This window comes from Alnus glutinosa, chromosome 5, assembly GCF_958979055.1.
Source record: "Alnus glutinosa chromosome 5, dhAlnGlut1.1, whole genome shotgun sequence".
NCBI classification, from domain to species: domain Eukaryota; kingdom Viridiplantae; phylum Streptophyta; class Magnoliopsida; order Fagales; family Betulaceae; genus Alnus; species Alnus glutinosa.
Genome location: NC_084890.1, coordinates 11,794,509 through 11,816,735, shown reverse-complemented (window position 1 = coordinate 11,816,735; position 22,227 = coordinate 11,794,509). Strand labels below are relative to the sequence as shown.

Genomic DNA, 22,227 nt, shown 5'->3' with positions numbered 1-22,227 from the left:
GTAACAATCAAAGCAGTACATAGGAAAGAAGCAGATTAAACATAGCAATGCAACAAAAGGAGGCAATAAGTAGCCTCATCCATGATGACCAAAACTGGCGAAAAGATTCTAATCCTCTTCCGCCAAACCTGCAACATTATCTAAGCAAATATGGGGTTACCACATTTAAATAGGCGGATAAGTGAGTCTACTGTCTCAATAAGCATAAATATCAATGATTTATAAAATTTCATAATCATATGTTTATAGTAACAACAATGTTAGATTTTCCAAAAAAGAGACATTTATAGCACGAAAGTATAGCTAATAAGATAAACACTGAAATTATGTTTTATAGTACATTAGAAATCCTCTTACCTCTGATCATTTCTTCTATATATTATAAACAATCATGCAATATTCATCTTATTCTTGTTTCTTTCTATTATCACACTCTTGCTCCAGGGCCATTTTCATTTTAACGGCTATTTATCACCCTCACCTTATTTGGCACTGGTAGCTTACAAAAGGGTGAACTGTTCCGCAAGAATAACGAATAGCAAATGTCAAGGATGGGATAGCTGAGCCATAGAAAAGGGCGGAAGAGTGCATGAAACGGAACAATCCACCACAAGGTATCTATACGGTGAATTGGGATGTGGCTATTGACTCTGCCAACAAGCGTTTGAGGGTCAACGCTAACAGATGAGCCTATTTACAACTGTTAGTTCGTGGGACTTTATCAATAATAGCTGTTAGATGAGGAAAAGTGGAAGAAGGGAAAGTCTTTCATTTTCTGATTTTGCTTTGCTACCAATTTCTATAGCACGATTACGCTCGAGCTCACCATGTTGTGGGTTCTTGCTGGTGGCTTGATGGTTTGTGTTTGATCCATTGGATTCTAGCCCAATTTCAATCGCGCTTGAGCCCAATTTTCTTGCAGCATTTAGGATTTGCCCTTTTAAGCCTTAAAAGTGATGTATTTGATTGTATTTTTCCTTATACACCTAAGAATGCCTAAACACAAAAACAATACAAAATATTATATTACAACGAAACTAAGGGCCTAATATATGCGAGTTAAGGGGCTTGAATGTGCAACATTCAATGCTCATCAAAAACCAACTATTGGATATGTACGACCCACATATTGGAAAAAAAAATCCAATGTTTAGTTTGAAAAAAATGTTGTACAAAGGTTGTAAACGTATCATAACATTTTTTTCTCTCCCACTATCTCTACTTTATTATTTTTATCTCTTTGAATGGAGTAATGCTAGAAGTCCCCATTGTATCTTTCTTGTGTCTCTCCAAAAATGATGTAGCTTTTAAAATTATTTAATTTGTGATAGGTCACTATTGAATTTTGATCAAATTATAATTTTAAATGCAACATCATTTTTAAAAAGACAAAAGAGACTTCTACAATTACTCCTTTGAAGACCCACCTCTTTTAAATTCCTCTAGTTTCCTCCACCAAACCTAGCCACTCCTATTTCCTCCACAATCACACTTATTATTCATCCCTCAAATCAACCAATGCTCATCCTCTTACCTCTTTTCATTTTGTTTAGAATTCAATCTGTCAATTTTTTTTTTTTGTCACTTCAACATGCCGCATGCCACCGCCATGCACCTCTAATCAACTGGTAAATCTGTTGTCATCCACTTTTTGGCATAATTTTCTCCATTTTTTTCATCTCAACTCTCTCCTATCTTAGGCCCTCTCTTCCCTGTGGTTGTGATTTTGTTAATTGGGTTGGAAAATAGGGTTAAATAGGGAATTGGTACATATAGTTTAACTTTTTTATTTTTTGTCCCCTGTGTTCATGTTGTATTGTAGATGATACCTGGGCAATAGGAAAAGACGAAAATGGTACATCCGTCCAAATTTCCGTAAAAAAAACTAACGATAGTTCACGTGTTTACTCTCAGGTGTTGACATGTATCATATGCGTTAAAAAAAAAAAAAAAAAAAAAAAAAAAAAAAAAAAAAAACTGAAAATAAGACGCTTTAAAAATTAACAAAAAATTAAAAAATTGAAAATAATAGAACTTAAAAATAAAAAAAAATATATTAAAAACTAAAAAAAAAAATTGAAAAAAAGAAGAAGAGGAGGGGTGGCTGAGCCATCCCTTTGGCCGGTCATAGGTGGGTCGGCCACCCCCAAGGGCCTAACCCCATTCATTTTATTTTATTTTTTTGTTGCTCTTTGGCCCTTGGGGGTGGCCAAACCACCCACATGGGCCACGGGAGTGTTCGGCCACCCCCAAAGCGGCCAAAGGGGTGGCTCCTCCTCATTTTTTTTTTCATTATTTTTTAAAAGTTTTTAATACTTTTTTTTTTATTTTTTATTTTTAAGTTTCATTATTTTCAATTTTTTATTAATTTTTAAAGCTTTTTATTTTTCCATTTTTTTAATGCATATGACAAGTGTCAATCCCTGAGAGTAGATACGTGGACTACTATTAGTTTTTTTACGAAAATTTGGACGGAAGTACCATCTCCTTCTTTTCCTATAGCCAAAGTACCATATGCGATGCAAAATGAAGCACATGAGGCAAAAAATAAAAAAGTCAAACCACATGGGGTAAAAATGTGTTTAACCCTAAAAAATAATAATAATATATATATAGTATAGAAAAAAAAAATAAATGATTGAATGAAAAATACATTTAAAAAGACATTAGTTAAAATAGAAAAAAGTTTAATTAGTTATTTCAGATAAAAAAAAATTTAGAATTCATTGTGCATGCTCGTGGAGGCATAATCTATTACGTACCTAATATTAAAATGAATTCTCGAAGGAAGATGATAGATCAAACGATAAAGGCAAGAAGGTGAATGAAGATTTAAGACTGTTTCGGTAAGCATTAAAATTGAAGGAGAAAGAATCAATCGAATGGTGAGTAGGATTGGCAAAGAGACTGAATGAAAGGGTTGATCGAGGCTACAATATTGTAGACTTAAAAAAAAAAGTGAAATTAGGACGGCAGACCTTAAAGATCCTAATTAGTCCACTTACCAAAAAAATAGGGAGGAAGATCCTAAGTGCAAATCTATTAGAGATATATTAAGATAAAAAAGCAATCTCTCTTTCTTAGAATAGTTTCCTTTGGGAATCCTGTATGCCCCTATAACCATACGTCTCCTCCAAATACATGCATATTATATATATATATATATATGAAAGCCCTAATTATACGGATGGGCTGTAAAACACCACTGTTACAGCCTCCAGTAAAAATTTGACACATCAGAAAAAATACTATACAGAATAATAGGATGAAAACACCATATCTTTCAGCCAAACCAACTCATCAATCACTTTTCTCATCCCCACTCGGACGAGGTTTCAACTGAAAATTCTGGGAGCAGTTCGTATACGAAGGGTAATGGTTGGGACGAGGTAGTGGGTGCATCCATTGGGGTCCGCCATTGACAACAGGGTCGGAAAATAGTGCTCCTCTAGGAAGCAATCATCGTCCCAGTAACATGGAAGCTTGATATTTTCGCCAGAGTGTCCTATCCTTGATAACAGTCAGCGCATGAGAAAGAAAAATTGAGATCCGACACGGAACTTCTTGAATAGGATCTTGGGCATCATCGCGAACTGGCCCCTCGAAGTGTAGCGCCTCCAGAGCATGCGCTCCTTGGATAGGATCTCAATGAAGCTCTTGTACCTGATCCAGACGCCGAACAGGGGGGACTCTAGGTTGGAGTTGGTCCGATCGAAGGATGGGGACGAGACAGTGGAGTGGTAGACGTAGCGGAAGGAGTTGAGGGGGATGCAATACTGGGAGAGGACGGCGAAGAAGGCGTTGGCAGGGTCATTAATGAGAGCAGTGGTGAGGATAAGCATGGGGGAAGCACGATAGGTGCACTTGGCGGGGATAAATCGGCCGTAAAAAATGCACTTGGGACATGTGACGTTGGCGGCAAGATCTGCGTGGACATGGATGTTGTAGAGGCCAGAGTGGCCGTGGAAAAAGCGTTGCCAAAAGGGAGCAAAGTGGAGGTCGGAGTTGGTGAGGAAGAGAAAGGCGATTTTGAGCTTGGGGTTGGAGTTGGAGAGGTCGGAGAATGTGAAGGGGTTGGAGAGAGAGACGGCGCGGTCGAAGAGCGTGATGTCAGGGAGCGGGATGGGGAGGGAGGGGTGACGTGGCGGGGGTGTTATTAGAAAGAGTAGGAGAAAAGGGATTTATTTTATTTTATTTTATTTTTCCGATGATATTTGGTTTAGGCTTAAAGATACTGTGTTTTCTTTACCATTCTACTTGGTGTTTTGAGCCAATGTGTTGGTGTTTTATTGGATGCCGTGTGTATATATATATATATGTGTGTGTGTGTGTGTGTGTGCGCGCGCGCGCGCAAGATAGGGGTTCACAACAATTATGTGACATGTGATTGGACAGATCAAAATTTATTTGGACAGGCAGATCCTATATATAAAATCTCTCACACTATTTGTTCAATGCTAGCAATTCGAACAGTAATTATTGTCAAAACAAAAATATTTCTATAAAGCTTTTGATCCGCACATATCAACTTTTCCATCCTTGATTTATTACAACAATTAAACAAAAAGAAATAAAAGCATTTATTTTCAAAGCCTCCAAAAATTCTTAACCAAAAAGTTTTTAGAAAAAGAAAGAAACAAAAAAAAAAAAAAAACCTTTTCAATAATTTTCTAGAATGAAATATTTATTCATGTATTTATTCATGACTGATTCGTTAAAATAAAAAAAAAAAAAATAAATAAAAATAAAAATCTGTTTGTTAATGTATTTTGGAAAGTGGTTTTTGTTTTTTTTTTTTTTTATTCGAAACATTTGTATGATGTGACAAAGGTGAAAATTGTTTGTATTTTTAGGATTATTTGGTGTTTTAGGTGTTCATTAGTGTTTTTGTTTCAAAAACATAAAACAAAAGAAAAAAATACAAAAAGTTTAAGAATCGTCGGTTGTTAGCAATTGTTAACCACGATCAAGTATAAAATAAGGAAAAATTACAGTTTAGCCCTCCAAACTGCCAATCGTTTTGCAAGTAGCCCCACGAACTACCAACTCTTAGACTTTAGCCTCCAAGCTACAAAAAACATTTCAAAAATGCCCAGTTTGTCAAAATATGCATATAATACCCCTTCTACGTATTTTTTCAATTAAAAATTAAAAAAAATTAATTTTTTTTTTAAAAAAAAGAAAGCCACCCCCCAAATACCCTTTTTCTTTTTCATTTTTTTTTAAAAAATAAAAAGTAAAATTTTAGTTTTTTTATTATTTTATTATTTATTATTTTTAAATTTAATTTTAATTGAAAAATGACACGTGACGGGGGTATTATAGGCATATTTCAACAAAATTGGCCTTTTTGAACCATTTTCATAGTTTGGGGGTTAGAGTCCAAGCGTTGGCAATTCGTAGGTGTTGGGGAAATTATCATCCCCTAGGCAAATGGGCCTATATCCGAACCTGGGCCCAGTTGATCTTGCTGGCCCAACTTGACCCGCTTAGTCACTAAGATTTAACAGAATCCTATAATACCTTGAAGGCTATATTTGGAACACATGGGATAAGATACATGATTAAAAAATCCTATGAAGAGTAAGTGTCCCACTCTCCCACGCAACCTCTATCTCATCCCACTAAGGGTCTCACTTAGCCATGACATGAAGGTGGAACAATGCGGTTGATAATATGTGCCTATAAATAGGCTGCTACCCCAGGTATAAAATACACTCTGATTATATATTGAAAATATACAAAAACTCTCGACTCTGAGTACTCTCCAAAATGGCTCACTGACTTGGGCATTGGAGAGGGGACATCGAGAAACCCTCTTTTGACGCATTGTTTGTTCTTCCTTGTAGATTACGAAGAATACGGCGAATCAAAGATCTACACGTCAACAGACAGAAAACTGATCTAACAGTTTGGCGCCGTCTGTGGGAAACGACAAATCGTTTCTTACGAATTTTTTTTTTTTTTTTTTTTTTTCAGAATGGTGACTTGCGATCAGATCACGCCCCTCGTTAAACAGAGTGATGGTACTGGTGCACCGACGAACTTACAGGATCGAGTAGTACTGGTTCACCAATCAGACCAACGAAAGTACCGGGATGTGTACGTATGGGCCAAACTAGATCCAAGGAGCGATCGTTATGCGCCGCCTGTCCGAGATCCACCACGGTCAGTTCGACCTCACTCTCACACGCAAAGATTCTGTACTAACAGAGACGACACTGAAGAAAGGCCAAAAAGGCAGACAAATGAACCCAATCACATAGTCGAGCGTTCTGGTGGAACCATGTAGTCTAGCGAAAGGAGTTTCTTCTCCACTAAGGAAAATTCGGAGTCTTCACAACCAAAAAAAAAGTGGAACTGGAACTGGAACTCGAGGCATGATGGAGTGATGCTGTCACTCACGGTCCAGAGATGCCGTACCATTCACCTTTGCCAGATTCACAGATAAGTTCGTTGCTGTTTTGCTATTCACAATACTCAATCATGCTTCATGAACGTAGCGTACGTAGGCAATTTTGTTATTTTCTTCTTTTAAAGACAAAAACCAAAAGAAGAATCATGGCGTTAAGTACTTATTTCCAATCCCAATTTTCTAAAAAGAAATGAAGGGATATGGGGTAGAAGACCACGTCATGCCATGGCCCTGCAAAATATTCTTGTTTTGGCCTGATCAATCCTGTATATATATTGGGACCATGGAGGATGCTTGCCAAGAGAAATCACGTACCCTGACATCTATACAAGTCGGTGATGACGATGGCTTACCATCCACAACCATCTTGCTGTTCATATGATGCCTTTGCAGGTGCCACAAAGTAAAGAGGAGAGAAAGCCGTGTGGACTAAAAACCAGAACCAGCAAATACTTTCTGCAAAATTGGATGAGACAGTAGCTGGACCTAGAAGGCCCGTGACTTGATTGCAGCCCATCTGGAGCCTGTTTGTTCTAGGGGCAATGTTAAGCCAAGTGCATCACCTGCCGAGGAGAACTGACATGTGGTCCTTATTTGGCCACATCTCTTTACCTGCAGAAACCAAGGTCATAAAGCCATGAATTCATCAGATCACTCACGCAGGTGCTTAGAAAAAGAAGGCTACGAGAAGAGGCTTGCGAAAGAGAAAAGCAATTCGGGTGGTCTCTAGAACCTGTAATTGCAGAAGCAAGCCCGAAGACTCGCAAACCAAATCTATTTGCTCGGCATATCCAGACTGAAAAATGGGGGCACTGCGAAAAGAACCAGAAGCTCCCCATTTTTGCATTTCACGAAACTAACCCACAAAAGTTTCTCCAAGATCTGGTGCAAGACCCTTGTAGATACCACCGAGACCAGGGGCTACGCCTACGCGTACCCTGTCAAACTCAGAGTTCAGAGAGGAAGAGAGAGCACAAATGAAGAAGATGATTCTATTATGAGAAGTGAAGTTAATTACAGAGAAAGGAAAGATTACATATATATTAACTGATAACTACAGTTAACTAAAGCTAACTAAAGTCGAGTTAATACAACAGAAAAAGAACTAATATAACAGAGTAACCGTCTAACTATATACAAAGAAAAACTATTCTTTTTATCTCTAATACTCCCCCTCAAGATGGATGGCAAAGATCACGAATAGACATCTTGGACAACAAAGTAGTAAAAACATTACAACCAAAGGGTTTAGTTAGAAGGTCAGCAAGCTGGTGTTGAGAAGACACATGAAAAGGTTTGATGAGGCCGAGTTGTATCTTTTCCCGAATGAGATGGCAGTCAATTTCTATGTGTTTAGTTCGCTCATGATAGACCGGATTCTCGGCTATGTGAATGGCTACTTGACTATCACAGTACAAAGAAGCTGCTTGTGGATGGGGAATAAGAAAATCCTGAAGTAAAGAGAAAAGCCATAAAATTTCATAGCAAACCGAGGCCATGGACCTATACTCAGCCTCTGCAGAAGATCTGGATACAGTTTGCTGTTTCTTGGATTTCCAAGAAATAAGTGAATCACCAATGAACACACAATAACCAGTGATTGATCTCCTTGTATCCACACAACCGGCCCAATCAGAATCACAAAAGGCTTTGAGGTGTAATTCTGATTTGGCAGGGAAGAAAAGACCTTGAGCAGAAGCAAATTTGATGTATCTCAGAAACCTGAGCAGCATAAAGATGAGGTTGGCGTGGTTTATCCATAAACTGACTGAGAGTTTGCACAGAATATGCAAGGTCGGGTCGAGTGATTGTCAAATAAAGTAAACGACCAACCAGTCTTCAGTAAGATGTAGGATTCGAGAGTAAATCACCAACATCCCTAGACAATTTTAAGTTTTGCTCCATGGGAAACTGAACAGGTTTTGAAGCTAACAAACCGGAATCTGCCAAAATCTCCAAAGCATACTTTCGTTGACATACAGAAATTCCACAAGATGATCTAGCAATCTCCAAGCCAAGAAAAAATCTCAAAGGACCCAAGTCTTTGAGCTTAAAACGCTCATTCAGCAGTGAAATAAAAGAACTAACAACATGAGAGTCATTACTTGCTATGGCAACATCATCAACATAAACAAGTAAAGCAAGAAATGAAGAACCTTGAAGTCGAGTGAAAAGAGAATAATCAGCTTTGGACTGTACAAATCCAAGATCAATAAGGGTGGATGAAAACTTGGAGAACCATTGTCTCGAGGCTTGCTTCAAGCTATATAGAGACTTAGTGAGCCGACACACTTTGGACTCCCCCTTAGTGCCAAAACCCGGAGGCATCTTTATATAAACTTCTTCATGCAAATCTCCATGCAGAAATGCATTATTGACATCCAATTGATGAATAACCCAGTTCTTGGCAGCAGCAAGAGCTAAAAGACACCTAACAGTGGTCATTTTAGCTACCGGAGAAGAGGTATCAAGGTAATCTAAACCCTCACACTGGGTATATCCTTTGGCTACTAACCGAGCTTTATACCTCTCTATGCTACCATCTGCCTTATGTTTTATCTTGTAAACCCACTTGCAACCGATTGGGTGTTTATTAGGTGGAAGATCACAAACAACCCATGTATGATTTGCCTCTAAAGTTGAAATCTCAGCAGATATAGCATCACGCCAGTGACTAAACTTAACAGCCTCATGATAAAATGTAGGTTCAGATTGAGCAGAAATAGAAAAACAAAAGTGTTTATAAGCAGGAGAAAGTTTATCATAAGAAAGATAACTAGATAAGGAGTAAGGAATACCTGAATTTGATGCTGTGGAGGAAGGTAGAGATGGGAAAGAAGAAGCCAGTTGACAATGATATTGCTGCAAATACCTAGGTTGAGTCTTAGTTCGAGTAGATCGACGAAGAGATGAAGGCATAATAGGTGATGAAGAAGAAACAGGAGATGTAGATTGTTGTATATTAGAATGTTGTGGTGCAGAATGTTGTATAGTAGAATGTTGTGGTGTAGAATATTGTATATTAGAGTGTTGTGGTGTAGAAGGATGAGATGTAAGTGAGGAAGGAACCGAATGTGTGGTAGAAATAGGTAAAGAAACCGGAAAGTCAAGTATAGGTATAGGCAAAGAAATTGTGGAATGCTGTGAAGGCTGAGTGGTAAAACAACCATCAGATGAAGAATGTATGAGATTTAAAGCAAAGGGAAAAAGGTGTTCATGAAAAACAGCACCCCGAGAAACGACAATGGATTTTGTATGTAAATTGAAAAATTTGTAACCTTTGATGCCAAATGGGTAACCAATGAATACACAGGGAATGGCTCGAGAATTAAACTTAGTTCTATTGCGAGACAAAGTAGAAATATAAGCAAGGCAACCAAATATTCTGAGATGGCAATAAGATGGAGAAGTGGAAAAAAAGTAATTCATGAGGTGACTTATTTGATAGAAGGAGGGTAGGAATATGGTTTATAAGATATGCAGCGGACAAAATGCATTCTCCCCAAAAAGAAATAGGAACCTGAGATTGAAAGTTTAACGCTCTAGCAACATTAAGTAAATGTTGGTGTTTTCTCTCCACAACAGCATTTTGCTGTGGAGTTTCAACACAAGACAATTGGTGAATGGTTCCATTAGAAGAAAAAAAATCATGCATCTTGAATTCAGAACCATTATCAGAACAAAACACTTAATTTTGAGATTAAATTGTGTTTGTACAAGGTTAAAAAATGATTTAATAAGAGAACGAGTTTGAGACTTGCTTTTCATGAGATGCACCCAAGTAAACCGGGTATAATCATCCACAATGGAGAGAAAGAAAACTGAGCCATTTATTGATGGAGTAGCCATTGGCCCCCAAATGTCACAATGGACAATTTCAAAAGGCATACAAGTATGAGTAGTGTGTACAGGAAAAGGAATTCTATGTTGTTTAGCCAAAGGGCAAACAGAACAAATGTCTTTATTAATACAGGAAATTTCAGGGAAATTATGATGTAAAGGCTGCATTCGTGATACAGAAGGGTGACCTAATCTATAATGCCAAACATCATGAGAAGGGGTCTTTATTGTGCTATTACAACTAGAAATTGAAAGAGCTGAAGGAGATGAAACCTTCGGTTGCTGCATAAGATAGAATAGACCACCTTCTTCCTTACCCACTCCAATCGTCTTCCAAGGACACAAATTCTGTATGAAACAAAATCCAGCAAGAAAGATGAGACAAGCTTTCAAGAACTTAATGATTTTACTTGCTGAAATGCGATTAAACGAAAAAGAAGGTACACAAAGAACTTTAGTCAATATAAGATTGTCTGAAATAAACACTGTCCCAATGTGTGTAACAGGGACGACAGATACATTTGTTAATTTGACAAAAGAAGATACAACGGCCGTAATTGTGGTAAACAATGAAGGGCAATTGATCATGTGATCAGTTGCCCCTGTGTCAGTAATCCAGGGAGTGGATTTGGGATTAAAAGATGGAGATTTTGTTAAGAAAGCAAAGGAAAAAACTGAATACTGAGGATTAAGAGTAGTAAGAGAAGAAACACAACTTGACACTTCAGAAGAAGTGGAAGCTGGAGCAGAGGAAGAGGCATGCAAACTACCTGCCATGTTTGCAAATGCCTGATGAGTAAAATTCTACTGTTGAAGAAGGGACAGAAGCTGTTGGCACTGATCAGGCGTGATGGTGAATTGAGGTACAGCTTGTTGAGGTGGATTCTGCTGAGGAACAGAATTCAAATCAACCTCTTGCACATGATTTGCAGAATGAATAGGAGCAGAATTCTGAAGATTCTTCGTGAAATTGAACCCTGGTGGAAAACCGTGTAGGCGATAACATTTGTCGGCAATGTGACCTGGCACGCCACAATGAGCACAAATGGGCTTATCCTTGCGATAAGGCTGTTTGGTGAAACGAGCTAGTGGTCCAGTAGATTTCGTCATAAGAGCAGTGGACACCTGATTGAGGATGTGAGACTTGACCAAAATCTCTTGTTGTTTCTCTTCTTGAATAACTAAAGAGAAGACTTTGTTAACTGATGGTAAAGGCTCCAAAAGTAAAATCTGACCACGGATGGCAGCAAAGGATTCGTTGAGCCCCATTAGGAATTGATAAACATATTCCTGATGATAGTGAGCAGCGACCACTTGCATTCCAGCACAAGACCAGGGAGGAATAGGCCTATAATTGCTAAGCTCATCCCACAGAGACTTAAGCAATGTGAAGTAAGAACTCACAGAAGAGTTTCCTTGCGAAAAACCCTAGGACTATTTTTCTGAGAAAAACGTTCCTTGAGATCAAGCCAGAATTGAGGATCCAAGACAGAATCATATTGTTGCAACTCACCCAAGCGTGATGTTCGGCACCAGCATCGATCGAAGGTTGAGGAAGACTTCCATCAACAAAAGCCAATTTGTTCTTGGCCGTAAGAGCCATTATCATAGAGTGGCTCCAAGTATTGTAGTTGTCGCCGGTGAGCGATTGAGTAACAAGAATCGCTCCAGGACTTTCATTTTGAGGTAAGTAAAAAGGACTCAATGGATTAGTGAAAACGGATGGTGAAATGGTGAATTGAAGAGGACGATTATCAGTAGGAGGAATCTGGGAGGAAGAGGAAGAATCATCATGCGCCATTGTTGTATGCTCTGATACCATGTCAAACTCAGAGTTCAGAGAGGAAGAGAGAGCACAAATGAAGAAGATGATTCTATTATGAGAAGTGAAGTTAATTACAGAGAAAGGAAAGATTACATATATATTAACTGATAACTGCAGTTAACTAAAGCTAACTAAAGTCGAGTTAATACAACAGAAAAAGAACTAATATAACAGAGTAACTGTCTAACTATATACAAAGAAAAACTATTCTTTTTATCTCTAATATACCCCCCAAAGGAGGCCTACCCAACTATTTTTCACTTCAATGGGTTCTAGAGCTCCACCTTGAAGGGAGCGCACTTGCTTCTCGACAAACATTTCGGTGATTATTTGCTGACCCGCTCGGCAATAAATTCTCAGAAGTTTGTGATGAAAAGTTCAGGGAGCTAAAGAAACGGTTGGGAGTTTCCTAACAAGGCGAGCAGACTTGCTCGATACTTCTTTGACAAGATTAATGAGGCAAACAAAGGCAATCAAAATGCTCCTATTTTAGTGGTTGTACAAATATCGGGTCTGCACTTATAGAAAGAGGATGATCTGTTACCGAGACCTCTCTTCAGTCAACATGATGCCGAGACAACACCTCCTTAGTTGGCCTCCGGGTCGGCCATTTCCATAACACCCAGAAGGTGGAGTGGCTATAGCATTTCGATTTTCACCGAGGGTCATTGTCCAGCAATCACGTCCTTCAGACATGGCAATGTGGTTGAAGAACAACCAAAAAATGATGCGGCTTTCTCAACTTTTGATAAGCCAAATTCTAGTGGGAGTTAGCCTCGGCGGCTTCCACACATGCACGCCAACGGGATCGGCACGTCATTGTTTATTGTCAAGATGGTTCTCCCGTGAACAAGGAACCTGTTGCATAAAAGCAGTGGCAGTAGTCTCAAGACCCCAAGCGCCTCGGTCCATGGAGTTATCATGTGTGCATGGCAAAGTTTCACGTACAAGCCTTTTTATTCTAATCACGTGGATTTTTGGCTTCTGGGCCTGTTTTTTGACCTCTATCCGACCTTTTCACCGATCAATGACTCACTGCAAGGGATACACAAGGGAAAGAGAACGAAGAAGAACACAAGTGGCATCCTATCCAGCTTCATGAAGAAGGCCATGGATTTCATAATCAGTAATGCTTCAAAAAGGATTAATCCCGATATGCCTTTGTACGGCTCCAATGCCTAAAAGAGACCCTTCTTCGATTCGAAGATTGCCGCAGAACTTCTCAAAATCATGCAAATCTTCCGACAACGGTTGTGCCGACAATGCCGTTCATCTTCGCCAAATTCACAGATAAGTTCATGATTTGTTTTGCAGACATCACCATTTATTGCAACATTTAATTATGCTTCCAAAAGAAAAAAGAAAAAAGGGCACATTACTGGTACACAAATTTGCTAGACTTCGCTATATATGCTGAACTTGCAAACATGTGAGACATGAGACAAGGCATTTGAACTCCTTGCGTTTCTCACAAAGCTATAAAAATATTACATCATGAGAATATCAAGGCAGCCTTATTTGGCCGAGACCTCTAAATTTATCCTTGTGCTTTGTTTAAAAAAGAGAAAGGCTTATTCTTTTTGTATATTACAAGACAAATCAATAATGCTTGAAATTGCACCATTATCATTACTAGTAACTCTTGTTAAGGCATGTGCTCACCCAAAATACCGGAAAGGTGTTTTGTTAATATCTTCTGCAGAAATGACAAAAAGGGAAAATCTGAGTCGAGGATAAAAAATTCGAGCCAAGGATAAACTCCGAGGCGAGGATAAAATCCGAGCCAAGGATAAATTCGACCGAGGCTCCAATCCGACCAAGGGTCCAATTTTCCCAAGGGTGAAATCCAAGCCGAGGATCCAATCCGAGTCAAGGATCATTCCGAGCCAAGGATAAATCCCGACCCAAGGATAAACTCCGAGGCGAGGATCCAATCCGAGTCAGGGATCATTTCGAGCCAAGCATAAATCCTGACCCAAGGGTAAAATCCGAGCCAATGATAAACTCCAAGGCGAGGATAAAATCAGAGCCTAGGATCCAATCCGAGTCAAGGATCATTCCGAGCCAAGGATAAATCCCAACCCAAGGGTAAAATCCGAGCCAAGGTAAACTCCGAAGCGAGGATAAAATCCGAGCCAAGGATAAATTTGACTGAGGCTCCAATCCGACCAAGGCTCCAATTTTCCCGAGGATAAAAATCTGAATCGAAGATAAATTCAGAGCTATGGAAACATTCCGAGCCAAAGGAGCAATCCGATTGAGGCTCAATGCACAACTTCATCAGAATATTGAGATAAGTTCACTCTTTTCATTTTCATTTATGCTAGCCTACTCATAAATTTTTAGACAGTCAAATATAACTCATGCATTGATCGGTGAAGTTTAAAATGAACTTTTCACCGCAACATATAAAAATGATTACACATCAAGTCTAAAAATTGGGGGGTACCAACAAACTTTTCCTCCGGTAGTACAAAACAAATATCCTAAACTTTCGTACTTAGCTAAAAATCAGCTAAGTATAAAAGTTGGGGGGTACCAACTCGGTGAAATAGAAAACTGAATATGAAGACTATATCAAGTCGCATGATTGAATCTTAGTGCAATTTTGCATACTTTGCATTAATAAATTGTTAAATGCTAGATTCTGTTGCATATATGCATACCTATGTGCTTTTTAGACATAGGAGATGCTAATATTTCATACCAAAGGTCTCTATCTAGCGAGATCAGAAAATTCTAAAAAAATACCCATGCTTTGTCAAGCTTCTCCTACGCAGGTCTTCCATGGCTACAGAAGTCAAGAGGGCTCGTCGAGAGAATTTTAATGGCAACCAACTAAAGACGGTTTGAATCATTACAAACTCATAAGGGATTCACCCCGAAATATTTAAAACGTTAACGTTCATTTGAGATCCAAACAAAAATAGTTTCCAGAATACCCAGAATATTCTTTGGAAGACAGGTAGCTTCCAGAAGATCTTGTATTGCCTGCTCATATGTGGCAACTACCAGCAAGATCAATTGGGCCCTATGTTGCATACTAAAATGCAAAATGCCATCGCAACAAACTTACATGACTCGAATCACGTTGAGGGGATTCGAGCTGAGACTTGAATCACATTGAGGGGATTCAAGCCGGAGAAACTTATATGACTCGAATCACTTTGAGTGAATTCGAGCCGAGACTTGAATCACGTTGAGGGGATTCGAGTCGAGACTTGAATCACGTTGAGGGGATTCAAGTCGGAGAAACTTATATGAGACTCGAATCACGTTGAAATGATTCGAGCCGAAGGTACATATGAAACTCGAGCACTACAGCCTCATCCTGTCTCGAGATTACTCGGCACGATTCGAGCACAAATAGGCCTCACATATGAAACTCGAGCACTACAGCCTCATCCTGTCTCGAGATTACTCGGCACGATTCGAGCACAAATAGGCCTCAGCATAAGCTGAGCAGCCATAAGCCTCAGACCACTAAAGCCTCGACACTAGTCCGAGCATCCAAAGCCTCAGCCAAGGCTCCAAACATCATCAAACGCCAACAACCACAGTTGCTTGGAAATCAGCCCATCGACTCAGGTATGCAAACTAATCATTACTCGATACAAGTATACATCTGTTCTAACAGATTTCAAGGATCCTGCTTCGGCAAAAGTCATGACAACAAACCAAACGGGGAGACAACCCCTACAAAAAAAAATCATACGAGACGAAATTTTGGTTCAGAAATAAACCAAGCCATACATGAGGAAGTGGAAAAGCTACTGCAAGCCGATTTCATTCGAGAGGTTGACTATCCCGAATGGCTAGCCAATATTGTGTTGGTAAAGAAGTCGAGTGGAGACAACCCTACAACAGAAACACATAGCAGTACCCTACATGATCTACATGCCTAAAATCTGAGGTCCGATCCTAAGATCCGAGGGTGAAATCCAAGTCAAGGGTGAAAAATCCGAGGCCGAGGCAAGAAGTCTCTGAGACAAAAAAAATTTCCAAGAGTAAAGAAGTCTCCAAGATGAAAAAAATTTCGAGTCTGAAAAAGTTTCCGAGACAAAAAATTTTCCGAGAGTAAAGAAGTCTCTGAGACGAAAAGTTTTCCAAGTCTGAAAAAGTCTCATAGACAAAAAATTTTCCGAGACGAAAAGTTTTCCGAGTCTGAAAAAGTCTCAGAGACAAAAAATTTCCCAAGAGTAAAGAAGTCTCTGAGCCGAAAAATTTTCCAAGTCTAAAAAAGTCTCCGAGACAAAAAAATTTCCGAAATTAAAGAAGTCTTTGAGACGAAAAATTGACGAAAAATTTTCCGGGCCTAAGAAATTTTCCAAATCTGACCAAAATTCTGAGGCAAAAACAGAAAATTTCTCGAGGCGGAAATAAAATTCCGAGACAGAAATATCCCGAGGCCGAGATAGCCCAGGTACAAAATACACTCTGATTATATATTGAAAATATACAAAAACTCTCGACTCTGAATACTCTCCAAAATTGCCCACTGACTTAGGCATCGGAGAGGGGACGTCGGGAGACCCCCCCTTTGACGCATTGTTTGTTCTTCCTTGTAGATTACGAAGAACACGGCGAATCAAAGATCTACACGTCACCAAACAGAAAACTGTTCTAACAGTAGGGCTACTTGCAAAACGATTGGCAGTTTAGAGGGCCAAATTATAATTTTCTCATAAAATAATGATAGTGAGAGAGAAAATCTGTTAGGACCTATGGAGATGGAGAAAAAGATACAAAATTAGGATTTGGTGGCCTCATAAGTATGAGGAAGAGAGAAGGAATTGTAAGGTTGAAGATAAAAGATTACATAGAATGACTACAATGGCTGCCACTTGTAAAAGGGGGTGATGTTATGAAACATTTACCCACTATTCCTATCTTTTATTCCCTTTTCCATTCCATTTACTTTTCTGCAATGACTCGGCTTCTCTTTCTTCTTTCCCACAATAGTTGTATTTCAAGTAATGATATGGACTATTATTTTATCCTTTTAAATTGATGTGGGTCACGTGGCTTTTAAAATTATTATTGGATTTGAGATGGATCACTATTTAATTTTGATCCAATTACAATGATCGATTTTGCATTTATCTAAAAAAATAGTTTTTTTTTTTTGGGTACTAATACACCCCTTGGTTTTTTTTTTTTTTTTTTTTTTTTAATTTGTGTTTTAATTTTTAATTTTAGTTTTTAAGAGAATAAGGGTATTATCGGGAAAAAAATGGCCTTTTTGGCACACCTTGGTAGTTTGAGGGGTCACTTTGGTACATTTGAAAGTTCATGGTGCTATTTTAAAATCAATTGTTAGTTGAAGAAGCTTTTTTATATTTTTCCCAAGTTAAATATATATAGGCTTAAAAACTAGGTTTGATCCCTATGAAAAAATAAGTTTGACCTCTCATTCATACTTTACGCCATCCAAATGAGAAATTTTGGTTTCACCCTTAGAAATAACTATTCCTTTCTTAATAGGGGTGGGTGTCCAGTAAGTCGGTGTCGGAAATGGCATTTTCGATTGCCGCCTACCCTTGTTGGTAAAGTCGGGTAATTACTCGACTTTGTTTCGCCAAGGAATATTTTCGATAAGGTCGGATAATTCGGGAAATCAGGAAAGTCAGTAATTTTCAATCGGGTAAATTGGTAAAAGATGGGCTTTTTTAATTTGGACTTTTTAAATAAATGTTTTAAATTGCCAGCCCAATTACACTTGGACATTGGTTCCAACTTTGAATGTATTTAAAACATTGAAATATTGCATAAATGTTCTGTTTTTGAGAAAAAAAAAATTATCAATATAAAGTAATAAATAACTCAATAAAAATTAAAAACATTTGTGGCACATCTGTACTAATGGAGAAAATATATTACGGATTGGCTTTTGCTTAAATTGAGAAAAAATTGACCATTGAGAGTTCCAAACCTAACATACCACATGCATAGTTCTTAAACTTATTAACATATACACAATAAGTTAATAAACCCAACATACCACATTTCATAATAAACCCAACATACCACTTTCCAAACTACTTTCTAATGTGGTAATGTAAGTATGTAACCAACTAACAATTTCCAAACCTAACAACAAAAGAAAAATTCAAAAGGAAAGGAAAGCAAAACAAATTAACAATTCAATCCATTCTCAAACAAAATCAAAAGCAAAGCAAAACAAATTAACAATTCAACCTATTCTCAAATAAAATCAAAAGCAAAGCAAAGCAATGCAAAACAAATTAAATAGTTCGATTACAACAATTTCAAATTTCCAAATCAACCATTCCAGTCCATGAGCCACCTTGAACAGAGATACATAAACCTTCAATTTCCATCCTTCAATAATCAAACAAACCAAAACATAAATATAGTTAGTAGTCAAATAAAAATAATAAAAGACCATATAAAGAAGTAAATATCAAGTAAGACAACATCGATAAGATGTAAAAAACTTACCAAATACCTACAACAAGCATTACTCGACAAAGTACATCCCCAAGCCTTAATCGTTGTCAAGTGTGATAGAATTAGACAAAATTTCTACCACAATGCAATTTTTCAAGTATTAGTAAAAATCAATTCAATCATATAAATTGAATAATTTAAACAATGTCAATGAACAAATATTAAATTAACTAATATTAGTGTATTACCTAAGTCAAGCTTGTAGCTCTCTTCATCTTCAACAATAGGCAAAGGCAAGTCCCTACATGGCTCGTCATGCTTACTCCAAGTAGATCTCAATCAATTCTGACTACATATAAGAGCCTCCACTATTTTTGGAGCCAAAGAACTTCAAAAACAGTCTATGACGCGACCTCCAGTGCTAAATGCAGACTTAGAAGCAACGGTGGTAAGTGGAATAGACAAGACATCTCGCGCTATCAAAGAGAGAACTGGATACTTTGCTGAATTTACATTCCACCACATTAAGATATCAAAGCTTTCACTTGGTGTTTCAACATCCTCCACATAATATTTTTCTATCTCTGTCCAAGCTAGCATCAAATTTCTCGTTTCCGAAAATGAATGGTAGTCCACTAAAGCATCTCGATTTAGATTTATTTCATAAGAAGTACCACTACCCACACCCAATGAGGTTGAACTTGTCCCATTCTGATCTTCATTTGATGGTCTTGCCCCCACTTACTCCAACATTCATAGCATAGTGACTATATAACTGTTCCAAAACATTATTTAACTTGAAGACAATCCTGCTCGTTTTTGCCTCACCTACATTCTTCAAGAACTAAAACTGCAATACGTTAATTTTGTAACAGGGATCAAGCACAGAAGCAACAAACAACAAGGGGTTAATTTTCTCAAAGTCTCCTTAATACTTATCATATTTCGATTTCATTTTGGACTCTGTGGTACTCAACATATCATCATCACTTCCACAGTAAGCTGTCAAACAATTATAAACCATTTGCAGTATATTGAAATACATGTTGGAAGTTGAGTATAAGGAACCTGATATCTTCATTGTCACATCATAAAACACTTTCAAATTTTTTGTTAAGTGTCGAACATTAGCCCAATCCTCATCACTCGGAGGCCCCAACCCCTTTTTCCTTAGCCCATCATCACACAATTAGTTTGAAAAATTTGTATCTTCATCTAACATTAGATCAAAGGCCCTTTCATACTTCATCGCCACCTCTAACATGGTATAAGTAGAGTTCCATCTAGTGGGAACATCAAGAGTCAACGAAGTATTACACCCAATTGTCTTCCTTTCTGCACAATACTTAAATTGGATCAATCTCTGAAGGGATCCCTTCACATACTTCACCATATTTTGGACCCTTACAATTGAATCATCTATATCCTTCAAATCCTCATGCACAATTAGATTGAGAATATTGGCACAAAACCTTACATGAATAAACTCATGACGACAAAGAACATCATTATTGGCCATATTTCTTTTTCTGAACCAGTCACGTGCACTATCATTAGCAGTTGCATTGTCAACTGATATTGTCAACAACCTTTCAATTCCCCATTCCACCAAACACTGCTCTACTTCCCTTGCAATTGTTTTCCACTTGTGATCCAACACTTGGCGAAATGACAATATTCTTTTGTGATATTTTCAAGCTTGATCAATGAAATGTCTAGTGATGCACATGTAATTCATATTCTAAATTGAAGTCTATGTTTCAGTGATCAAAAAACCCTTTGGCCAGTCATCAAAAACTCGGTCTTCATTGTATTTTTATGATTCAAATACAACTTGACACAATCCTTCATCACTATATAACGGAAAGGAAGCTTAAATCTAGGCTCAAGAACCCTAAACATTTTTTTAAACCCCATCCTCTCCACAGTTGAAAAAGGCATCTCATCAACAATAATCATCTCACAAAGTGTATCCCTAATGAGTTTTTCAGAATACATGGCAATCATTAGGTTCTTACTACTACCACCACACTTAGTCTACCTGGACACAAAAGTAAACTTAGTTTGAGAGCTATCTTGTCTAGCTTCAAACTCTTTTACTTTTGGCATGTCCTAAAATGATACAATATGTTAGAGGTCCCATAGTTTATTGCATGACAGTTATAAGGAGCCTCACAATAGTTACAATGTGCCACATGATCTTCTTCGAGACTATCTACATTTTTAGTAAAATGTTCCCAAACTATAGATTTATTCGCAACATTTCTAGTCCTTTTCTTCTTAGGTCGTGGTGGTCGTCCACCACGAACTGGCATAGAATCAGTATATCTATTAGTTTCAAACTCATTAGATTCATCGTCATCATTCATATCTACCCCACCCATCAAATTATCAATAGGAGATAGTGGATACTGATAACAAGAAGTTGTAGTTGATGCAGAAGATGTAGGTGTACCTATTGGTGGTGGTGGACCTGGTGGTGTACCTATTGGTGGTATAGGTGTAGGACTTGTAGGTGTAGGACCTATAGGTGTACCTTTAAAACCTTTACAACCAAGAGTAGGTGTAGGTGCATCCATCTGATATTAAAAACACAGTAAAAGGCAAAAATCAATTCATATAACCAACAATGGCATGGCATCATGCCATTGTAAGTAGAAAAACATAAGCACTATTAACATATAGTGAGAATGAGATCGGTGTCAGTGATTTATATGCATGCATATATAGTTCTATGCTTCTGTTTTTTTTTTTTCTTTCTTTCTTTCGCTTTTCTCTTTAATTTACACGTTCATATATCCACATCATGTGCTTGAAATAAAATAATAAATAAATAAATAATCAAGAACAAGACATGATTTTTTCTTTCACTTAATTACATGTCTACACAAAAACAATAAATTGAGAAATATTCCCTTTAAATCCTATGTTTATAGGAAGAAAGAACATTCAAGAAAAAGAATCTTCCATATTAAGGTTGTGTAACTACTAACTATCATGGTAATATCTTTTAACTCACAATATTCTATTAATTTCAATATATAAATAGTAAATTTGAATAATTTAATTAAGATAAATGATATGAGTACATCTCTTATATATCTCATTTTCAAATTCACCCATAAATTCAATTGTGAATTTAAAATTTAGTTGTATGGAGATGTGTATGAGATGTATGTGTATAATTTATCTTTAATTAAAAACAAAGATTCAATTTAATAATTCTAAGGTCAGTGTAGAGAATCTTATTCATAATTGCCATTGTCATATTCTTTGCAAAACTTTTATATGTTATATTTCCTATGTAGCAACATATATACTATTATTTATGTGAAATATAATATGAAACATAAAATATGAAAAAGGGCTCCGCTTGATAATATTTTTTGTCATCTTCTCAAAACAAAAACATTAATAAACAACCAAAACACAAAAACAATTTTTATCTTTAAATCATATCATATAATTTTGTTCAAACTAAAAAAAAAACACCCATAAAACACATTAACAAACAGAACAAATATTTATTCATTAAGTTGCATCGAGATTCCTTATAATTGATTGTTTGAATCACAAGAATTTTAGATAGTTTTATCAGTGTAAATTTCCCTATTTAAATCTCATATCATACAGATTTCAAATAGAATATGAAGATTGAGGAAATTTTATAATAAATATTAAATTTCATATATCTAATGATGTATATGTTAATGTTATCACATAGTTAGTTAAATGT

At 37.2% G+C, this 22,227-nt stretch overlaps 1 pseudogene; it reads right to left on the bottom strand.

Moving 5' to 3' along the window:
* Nucleotides 1-3,335: 3,335 nt before the first annotated feature.
* Nucleotides 3,336-4,142, bottom strand: LOC133868972 (glycosyltransferase BC10-like; annotated as a pseudogene).
* Between the last annotated feature and the right edge of the window lie 18,085 nt (nt 4,143-22,227).